Genomic DNA, 11,118 nt, shown 5'->3' on the forward strand with positions numbered 1-11,118 from the left:
TTATAGCATAGGAATAGAAGCTGTTCTCCGTTTAAGATGATCAGAAGCCATACAGCCACATGGATGACTTGGATACTAAAGCTGGTCACTCCATTCCTTAGAAACACAGGCTGTGTGGTTTTATTGGGAGGTCAAAGCATTCTCAAGGTAGTTGGAGCCTGGAAACCCAGTTATATTATTGAGAAAGAATTTTGTTATTTAATATATTCAGTCAATGTAAACATCCTCTCAAGGTAATCACACCCAGTGAGCAAATTGTACAATTTGCATGTCATTTTGTCATTTAATGTAACATTGCAGAGCTGTTATAAGAAATGTATTATTGTTGTTAGTTAATAAAACTTATTATAATTAACACATTTACATGAATCATTGTTGCTAGATTAATAACACTTCATTGCAATGGAAATCTACTAACATTGGCATTCCTGGGTGGGGTCAAGATAAAAGTTTGGAAATAACAGGTGTTAATAGATTGAAGGATTTCTGACCAGGGATATGTACAGATGTAATCCCTGAAAATGGGGATTTTGCTTGTGACCAATTTATAGGCGGTAACCAACCTCGGGAGCACTGTGGGTGTACCTACACCACATGGACTGCAGCGGTTCAAGAAGGCACCTCACCCACCATCACCTTCTCAAGGGCAACTAGGGATGGGCAATAAATGCAGGCCCAACCAGCGAAGCCCACATCCCATGAATAAATAAAAAAATAGGTTGAACAAACATGGGACAGCTAAAAGAGGTGATTAAATTAAGCAGAGAGCAATCACAGCCAAAACCTGAAAATTCAATTAGATCAAAACACCCAAACAGATAGTGATTGTTTAATTGGGTTTTCAACTTTTTGATGCACAAAAAAAACCAAAGAAAACAGTCATGTCAATAGATTATCTTCACCTGAAGGTGCAAGAAAATTAACATGTAAAAGCACGAACGTCGAGGAGGAGAATTAACCTGGATGGGAGTATGAAACTGAGTGTTTGTATGTCTGGAAGTTTCTGGGCATGCTGCTGCAGAAATGGCGGGTAGCGCCGGGGAATGGGGCCTGATGGAAAGTGATCCCGGAGTTTTTACAGAGCTGATCAAGGGCTTCGGGTGCAAATGTGTTCAGGTGGAAGAAATATGGAGCCTAGAACCAGAACACTTTGATAAATTAAAACCAGTTCATAGCCTTATCTTCCTATTCAAGTGGCAGCCAGGAGAAGAACCAGCAGGGTCCATTGTCCAAGATTCAAGACTTGAGAAGATCTTCTTTGCTAAACAGGTTATCCATAATGCCTGTGCCACCCAAGCCATTATTAATGTGTTACTGAACTTACCCATCCAGATATAGAACTAAGGGAAGCTCTTGGAGAATTTATAGAATTTTCTCAAAGCTTTGATGCTGCTATGAAAGGCTTGGCATTGCGCAACTCAGAAGTCATTCGACAAGTTTACAATAGCTTTGCCAGGCAACAGGTGTTTGAGTTTGATGCCAAGACTGCAGGAAAGGAAGAAGATGCATTCCATTTTGTCAGTTACTTTCCTGTCCGTGGAAGATTATATGAACTAGATGGATTAAGAGAAGGACCGATTGATTTGGGGACATGCAATCAAGATGACTGGGTCAGTGCAAAGCGACCAGTCATAGAGAAGCAGATACAAAAGTACAGTGAGGGAGAGATAAGGTTTAACCTTATGGCAATCGTGTCAGACAGGAAAATGATATATGAAAGGAAGATTAGAGATCTACAGAGACAGCTGTTTGAGGAAGAACCCATGGATACGGATCAGGGCAACAGTATCATAACCTTGATTCAGTCAGCTAAATAACAGATGCTGATTGAAGAAGAAAATCAGAAATTAAATTTGATATAAGATTGAAAATGTCAGACAAAAACACAACTATTTGCCCTTTATCATGAAATTTGTGAAGACTCTGGCAGAGCACCAGCAGTTAATACTAATAGAATAGGCTAAAGAAAAATAGAACAGCAAGAAAGCTCAAGAAGCCAAATAAAACTCCTACCTATAACTTTGTGACCATTTGCTGCTAATGATTCTGTTTTAAAAGTGAAATCTGGCTGATAAACCAGTGGACTTTTCAGATAGTTAATGAGTGCAAAGCACTCTCATTTGTAATTGTATGTCACATACAAGACTGTTAAATGTTCTCTATTTGCATCACGTGCATGCAATATGTGCCATGTTTAAAATGAAAGAATTGTTTTTAAATATTTTTTTTCTTCCCTTAAAAGTAGTTCAAGTGCTGCCAACACTTTACAATCCAATTTCAAAAGATTTCTCTGTCTTGTGTTGAGTAATGGAATTGACTAGGTACATGATAAGGTATTAAATGCTAACTAAAAATTATTTTTAAAAAATGTCTGGAAGTTTCTGGGCCTACAGATGTTTAACAGAGCTATAATCAGTTTAAACCTCTGTAGTCTTGTTTTTAATTGCTTTTGTTTGCAAGTCTGTCTTAAATATAGTGTCTATGTGATGTTTTTATTGTCAGCACCACCCATTTCTGTTCACAGAGCTAAAACAGTTTAACCCTCTGTAGTCATTTATTTGATGAATGAAAATATTTTATTTTAAACAGTCTTTTCTAGAAGCATATGGATTTTAAGTTTGTTAATTTTTTTTTGTGTGTATATACGTGTATTATTCTTGAGATACTTGTTTTTGAACTGATTTAAACTGAGTCTTCTTTATGTTCACAACCCAGGGACATAAAAATTATTGGGAATTTCTGAGTTCATGACCCATTAAGGGGGATCAATATTTTGAAGTTGCATGCAAGTTGGAAAATGTTTGACTAATGGGAAACAAAGCAGCAGGTTAGCGGGTGGGGGGGTGGATTCAACGTCATGGAAAATTATGAAAAAAACTGAAAAGAAAGGAGAGCCCAGGAGAGGCTATTAAAGTCTCCAGAACACAAAATAGGACAGAGTGTTTGGAAAGGGCTAGGAATCTAACTTCAAGCACATCAGATAAAGGGACGACAGTGAGAAAGGGGATGGGAAATACAGGACTGAAGGTGTTGTATCTGAATGCACGCAGTATACGAAATGAGGTAAATAAGCTTGTGGCGCAGACTGAAATTGGCAGATATGATGTGGTGGGCATTACGGAGACATGGCTGCAAGGGGATCAGGACTGGGAGCTAAATATCCAAGGATATACATCCTATCGAAAAGATAGGCAGGTTGGCAGAGGGGGTGGGATTGCTTTGTTAGTAAGAAATGAAATTAAATCGATAGCAAGAAATGATGTAGGGTCAGATGATGTAGAATCTGTGTGGGTAGAGTTGAGGAACCGCAAAGGTAAAAAAACCATAATGGGAGTTATGTACAGGCCTCCGAACAGTAGTCAGGATGTGGGGCACAAGATACACCAGGAGATAGAAAAGATGTGTAAGAAAGACAAGGTTACAGTGATCATGGGGGATTTCAATATGCAGGTAGACAGGGAAAATCAGGTTGGTAGTGGATCCCAAGAAAAGGAATTTGTGGAATGTCTACGAGATGGCTTTTTGGAGCAGCTTGTGGTGGAGCCCACTAGGGAACAGGCAATTCTAGATTTAGTGATGTGTAATGAGGCAGATTTGATAAGGGAGCTTAAGGTGAAGGAACCCTTAGGAGGAAGTGACCATAATATGATAGAATTTACCCTGCAATTTGAGAGGAAAAAGCTGGAATCAGATGTAACGGTATTACAGTTGAATAAAGGCAACTACAGAGGCATAAGGGAGGAGCTGGCCAGAATTGACTGGGAGATGAGCCTAGCAGGAAAGACAGTGGAACCGCAATGGCAGGAGTTTCTGGGAGTAATTTGGGAGACACAGCAAAAATTCATCCCTAGGAAGAAGAAGCATACTAAAGGGAGGACGAGGCAACCATGGCTGACAAGGGAAGTCAGGGACAGCATAAAAGCTAAAGAGAAAGCATAAAATGCGGCGAAGAGCAGTGGGAAACCAGGGGATTGGGAAGCCTACAAAGACCTACAGAGGTCAACTAAAAAATAAGGAAGGAGAAGATTAAATATGAGGGTAAACTAGCCAATAATATAAAAGATTGCACGAGTTTTTTTAGATATATAAAGGGTAAGAGAGAGGCAAAAGTGGACATTGGGCTGCTGGAAAATGACGCTGGAGAAGTAGTAGTGGGGAACAAAGAAATAGCGGAGGAACTGAATAGGTACTTTGCGTCAGTGTTCACAGTGGAAGACACGAGTGACATCCCCAAAATTCAAGAGAGTCAGGGGGCAGAGGTGAGTATGGTGGCCATTACCAAGGAGAAGGTGCTAGGAAAACTGAAAGGTCTAAATGTGGATAAATCACCTGGACCAGATGGATTATACCCCAGAGTTCTGAAGGAGATAGCTGAAGAGATAGTGGAGGCGTTAGTGGTGATCTTTCAGGAATCACTGGAGTCAGGGAGGGTCCCAGAGGACTGGAAAATCGCTAATGTAACCCCCCTGTTTAAGAAGGGAGTGAGGCAAAAGACTGGAAATTACAGGCCGATTAGCCTGACCTCGGTCGTTGGTAAGATTTTAGAGTCCATTATTAAAGATGAGATTTCAGAATACTTGGAAGTGCATGGTAAAATCAGGCAAAGTCAGCATGGTTTCATCAAGGGAGGTCATGCCTGACAAATCTGTTAGAATTCTTTGAGGAGTTAACGAGTAGGTTAGACAAAGGAGAGCCAATGGATGTTATCTACTTGGACTTCCAGAAGGCCTTTGACATGGTGCCGCACAGGAGACTGCTCAGTAAGATAAGAGCCCATGGTGCTGGAAGCAAGGTACTAGCAAGGATAGAAGATTGGCTGTCTGGCAGGAGGCAGAGAGTGGGGATAAGGGGGTCCTTCTCAGGATGGCAGCCGGTGACTAGTGGAGTTCTGCAGGGATCAGTGTTGGGACCACAACTTTTCACTTTATACATTAATGATCTAGATGAAGGAACTGAGGGCATCCTGGCTAAGTTTGCAGATGATACAAAGATAGGTGGAGGGACAGGTAGTATTGAGGAGGTGGGGAGGCTGCAGAAGGATTTGGACAGGTTAGGAGAATGGGCAAAGTGGCGGCAGATGGAATACAACGTTGGGAAGTGTGAGGTCATGCACTTTGGTAGGAAGAATAGAGGCATAGACTATTTTCGAAATGGGGAGAGAATTCAGAAATCTGGAGTGCAAAGGGACTTGGGAGTCCTAGTCCAGGATTCTCTTAAGGTTAACTTGCAGGTTGACGCGGTAGTTAGGAAGGCAAATGCAATGTTGGCATTTATTTCGAGAGGATTAGAATATAAAAGCAGGGATGTGCTGCTGAGGCTTTATAAGGCTCTGGTCAGACCACATTTAGAATATTGTGAGCAATTTTGGGCCCCGTATCTCAGAAAGGATGTGCTGGCCCTGGAGAGGGTCCAGAGGAGGTTCACGAGAATGATCCCAGGAATGAAAGGCTTAACATATGAGGATTGTTTGAGGACTCTGGGTCTATACTCGATGGAGTTTTGAAGGATGAGGGGGGATCTGATTGAAACTTACAGAATACTGAAAGGCCTGGATAGAGTGGACGTGGGGAAGATGTTTCCATTAGTAGGAGAGACTAAGACCCAAGGGCACAGCCTCAGAGTAAAGGGAAGACCTTTTAGAACAGAGATGAGGAGAAACTTCTTTAGCCAGAGAGTGGTGTATCTATGGAATTCATTGCCACAGAAGGCTGTGGAGGCCAGGTCATTGAGTGTATTTAAGACCGAGATAGATAGGTTCTTGATTGGTAAGGGGATCAAAGGTTACGGGGAGAAGGCGGGAGAATGGGGTTGAGAAACCTATCAGCCATGATTGGATGGCGGAGCAGACTCGATGAGCCGAATGGCCTAATTTCTGCTCCTATGTCTTATGGTTTATGTTCCTTTCAACTGAAGATTGTATACCCAGGAGTGGGGAAAGTTTTCTAACTTACTTGTTAATTTAAAGACATTGGTGTGGATTTATTTTGACTGGAACTTGTGCAATTCTAAAAAGAGGGGCAGATTATTTAAAAAAAAAGACAAAATACAGCTTTGGAGTTAAAGTTGCCTGGTACAGATGCAGGGTGTCTGTTAATTTAAACTTTTCAATGCATTTTGCTTTAATTTGGTTTCTGGAAAATGTTTTTTCTTCAGTTATATTCAGTATTTTTACATTGACTTGGAAAGGCACCTGAAGAAATAATTAAAAGAGCGATCATATTACTAGGTATTTGCAAGCACAGACAATTTTGATTATTTTATCTATTATGAACTGTGTTTAGTTAATAAAACATTGGTCTGAATTAAATTGGAATTATGGGGGTTAACTATGTGATAATTTTTAAAAATTCATTCACAGGATGTGGGTGTTGCTGGCTAGGCCAACATTTATTGCCCATCCTAATTGCCCTTGAGAAGGTGGTGGTGAGCTGCCTTGCTGAACCTCTGCAGTCCATGTGGTACCTCCACCGTGCTGTTAGGAAGGGAGTTCCAGGATTTTGACCCAGCAACAAGTGAAGGAATATGGTTACATGTAAACATGGATTAGGAGCAGGAGTAAGCCATTCGGCCCATTGAGCCTGCTCCACCATTTGGTAAGATTATGGCTGATCTGATTGTGGCCTCAACTTTCCTGTCTACTCCCTTTACCCTTGGACTCCCTTGTCAATCAAGAATCTATCTAATTCAGGCTTAAAAAAATTAAATGACCCTGCCTCCAACACTCTCTGGTAAAGAGATTTCCACAGGCTAATGACCCTCAGAAAATATTTCTCCTCACCTCCATCTTAAGTAGGAGGCCTCTTATTTTTAAACTGTGTCCCCTAGTTCTAGTCTCTCTCACAGGGGAAACATCCTCTCAGCATTCATTCTATCAAGTCCCCTCAGGATCTTATATGTTTCAATAAGATCACCTCTCATTCTTCTAAACTTCAATGGATACAGACCCAACCTTTCCTCATAAGGTAACCCCTTCATCCAATGAATCTCGAGTGAACCTTCTCTGAACTGCTTGTAATGCTATTATATCCTTTCTCAAGTAAGGAGACCAAAATCAGACATGCACTCCAGATATGGTCTCTCCAACACCCTGTACAATTGTAGCAAAACATCCCTACTTTTATATTCCATTCCCCTTGCTATAAATGACAACATTCCATTTGCCTTGCTGTACTTGCATACTAACTTTTTGTGATTCATGTACCAGGACATCCAGACCCTTCTGTACTGCAGAGTTCAGATGGCGTGTGGCTTGGAGGGGAACTTGCAGGTGGTGGTGTTCACGTGTCCTTGTCCTTCTAGGTGAAAACCCAACTTTCACTGGGGCCAAAGTGATATTCTGGTTATTGTAAATTATGTGGAAGTCGAATACCAAAGTTAACACTATCACATAAAAATTGGCAGTTTGAATTTCTTAAACATTTAATGATTTGAAATAAGGAATTGTTATCTCCAGGGCAATAATCTGGAGATGCCTTGTAATGGGACTATGCTAACTGATTCCTAATTCACAGTTTGAAGGTAGGAAGATTTTGAAAAATAAAGAGTTTGGTTCTTGGTCATTCAATAAAGATTTTTAAAAAATATTTGAAGTGACACAATGGTATCTGAGGGTATGTTGGTGCAGCAAGAGATCCAACAGTTTTAGAAATTAGAAAGCAGTTTAGGTCATCCTGTCCATTGTTGCGCATCAAGGAAGAAAATTTTGGGAAATAAAACAACATTGTTCAGTCCAACAATACTGCACTTTGGATGTTGGATCATTTCTATGATATGACGGACTGAGGCACAAAATTTTAGGAAATAAAAGCTGCTCTAAAATAAACAAAATGTATCAATAACTGGGAACAGGTGGGATCGATTAATCTATGTTTTCTATGTTTCATGTTGTTTTGAATTATAGAATCGTTATAGCAAAGGAGGCTGGTCATTCGGCTTGTCAGGTCGGTGCCGGTTCTCCGCAAGACCAACTTAGCTGGAACCATTCCCCCACCCTTTTCCTGGAGCTCTGCAAATCTTCTCCCTTCGGGTGCTTATCCAATTCCCTTCTGAAAGCCATGATTTAATCTGCCTCCAACCAAAATCTCAGGCATTCCAGATCCTAACCATTCACTGCATCCCTCACCCAGAACAATTTTCATCAAACTTTTCTGTACTGTCTCGAAAGCTTTCACATCCTTCCTAAAGTAGTGCCCAGAATTTGAAACAATACTCCTGTTGAGGCCAAACCAGTGTTTTATAAAAGTTCATTATAACCTCCTTGATTTTCTATCTTCCTCACAGTCCACAATACTTCCAAGTTTATGTCATGTGCAAATTTTGAAATTGTGCCTTGTATATCCAAGCCTAGGTTTTTAACATATATCAAGAAAAGCAGTGGTCCCACTACCCACCCTGGAGAACACCGCTGTGTAACTTCCTTCAGTTCAAAATAAAAACATTCATTGATACTCTCTGTTTCCTGTCACTCAGCCAACTTCATATCCATACTGCTACCATCTCTTTTAGTCCAAGGCTTCAACTTTTCAAAGTCCATATACACAGTAACCACATTACACTCATCATCTCTCTCTGTTAGCTCATCAAAAAAGCCTAGCAAATCAGTGCCAGCTTTCCTTAATTAATTCGCACATGTTTAAGTGACTCCTAATTTTGTTCCAGGTTATCATTTCTAAAAGCATTCCCTCCACCGAGGTTAAACTGACAGACCTGTAGTTGCTGGGTTTCTCATACCTTTTTGTGAATAAGGGTGTAACATTTGCAATTCTCCAGTCCTCTGGCACCACCTCGGAATCTGAACGGCATTGGAAGATTGTGACGAGTGCCTCCACAATTTCCACCCTTACTTTCCTTAAGTATAACCAGCCTTTCTAATACACGTTCTTTATCAACCTTTAGCCTTCTAGTATCTCAGTTACTTCCTTTTTCACTATGATTTTGGCAACATCTTCTTCCTTGGTAAAGACACAATGCAAGGTACTCATTTAGTACCTCAGAACACCCTCTGCCTCCATGCATAGGTCCCCTTTTATGTCCCTAACTGGCTCCACTCCTCCACTTAATTCACTCCAAGTGATATCAAGAAACCAGTGAAGGCACTGTATTCTGAAAAGGCTACTGGCCCTGACAATGTTACGGCAGTAGTACTAAAGACGTGCTCCAGAAGTAGCTGTGTCCCTAGCCAAGCTATTCCAGTACAGCTGCAACACTTGTATCCAACCAGCAATGCCGAACATTGTCCAGTATGTTCTGTCCACAAAAAGCAAGACAAATCCAGTACAGCTAATTACTGCCCCATCAGTCCACCCTCGATCATCAACAAAGTAATGGAAGGTGTCTTCAACAGTTTATCAAGCGGCACTTAGACAGCTATAACCTACTCACTGACACTCAGTTTGGGATCACCAGGGCCACTCAGCTCCTGACCTCAATACAGCTTTGGTTCAAACATGGACAAAAGAGCTGAACTCAAGAGATGAGGTGAGGGTGACTGCCCTTGACATCAGGGCAGCATTTGAGTGTGTGGCATCAAGAAGCTCCAGCAAAACTGAATTCAATGGTAATCAGGGGGAAAACTCTCCTCTGGTTAGAGCCGTACCTAGCACAAAGGAAGGTGTTATGGTTTACGGTTGAGAGTCATGAACTTTTTTTTAAACATCTGCCATTGTTCATCAAACGTCTTATCTGCTAAGCTGCTTTCCCAGTTCACTCCAGCCAACTCTGCGCTCATTCCTTTGTAATTACCCTTATTTATGTTTGGCACAGTTGTTTCCGACCCAAGTTTCTCTCTCTCAAACCGAATGCTATATTCTACCATATTATGGTCACTGTTTCCTAGGTGATCCTTTACTCTGAGATCTGCCTCATTACACATTACCAGATCCAAAATAGCCTGATCCCTGGTTGGATTCATAATATATTGTTCTAAGAAACTGTCCCGAATACACACTATGAGTTCTTGCTTGTGTCTACCTCTGTCAATTTGATTTTCTTAATCTACATGAAGATTAAAGTCACCCATGATTAATGTACTGCCTTTTTTACATTCCCTCATTATCTCCTGATTTATTCTCTGTCCTATAGTATAGCTACTGCCAGGTGGGGTCCTATAGACTACTCCCCACCAGTGTCTTCTGCCCCTTGTTATTTCTTACCTCCACTCATATGGATTCTACATCTTCTGATCAAAGTTCCTTTCTTGCTATAGTACTTATTCCATCTTGTACTAACAACGCTACCCCACCACCCTTTCTTTCCTGCCTTTCCTTTCGAAAAGTCACATACCACTGAATATTTAGTTCTCAGCTTTGATGTCCTTGTAACCACGTCTCCGTAATGGCTATAGATCATAACCATTAACTTCTATTTGCGCCGTTAATTCATTTATTTTACTCATTCATTTATTTACAACACCAACACAGACACAAAGAAGACCTGCAGACACAATTAAGTGCTGCAGCAGGACATAGTTATTAAACTCTGGGTGCGTTTAGCAGCAAGCCGAGCTCTCTATAAAAAGGTCAGTTTTCTGTTTGACAGTAAGAAGAAAAATAGCGTTCCAGAAGCTCTTGGGGAAGCAATGTACGACTAAGCTAAACGGGACTGAATCTTAAAAGCAATATGAATAGCTCAGGCATACAAAAGAGCTGTAAGTTTGCATCAGCGGACCAGATCGTGAACTGGGTATTGTCAGTTAGTCAAAAAACAAAATACTGTGGATGCTGGAACAGAAAATGCTAGAAATACTCAGCAGTCCAGCAGGACTTGTGGAAAGAGAAACAGAGTTAATACTTCATGTCTACGTCCTTTCATTAGAACTGGGAAAAATTATAAATGGAATAGCTTTTGAGCAAGGGTTGGGTTGGACAAAGACAAAAGGCTGTGATAGGGTGATAGGCAGGAGAGATTGAACAACAAAAGAGTTAGTCTTCTCGCACCAAAGGGAATAGTGATGGGGCAAGAAAAATGAAGAAGCAAAAGATGTGCCTCGAGCAAGTGTGTTGCTGACTGAAAGCAAAAATAAGAGGAAAACTGAAACAAGCAAAGAAAAGAAAATAGGGCAGAGATAATGGTCTGAAATTGTTGAACTCAATGTTGAGTCTGGAATGCTATGAAGTGCCT

At 40.9% G+C, this 11,118-nt stretch overlaps 1 pseudogene; it reads left to right on the forward strand.

Moving 5' to 3' along the window:
• Positions 1 to 1,013: 1,013 nt before the first annotated feature.
• On the forward strand, positions 1,014 to 1,959 carry LOC144683824 (ubiquitin carboxyl-terminal hydrolase isozyme L5 pseudogene; annotated as a pseudogene).
• Positions 1,960 to 11,118: the final 9,159 nt, after the last annotated feature.

Source organism: Cetorhinus maximus, chromosome 1 (assembly GCF_964194155.1).
Source record: "Cetorhinus maximus chromosome 1, sCetMax3.hap1.1, whole genome shotgun sequence".
Lineage (NCBI taxonomy): Eukaryota > Metazoa > Chordata > Chondrichthyes > Lamniformes > Cetorhinidae > Cetorhinus > Cetorhinus maximus.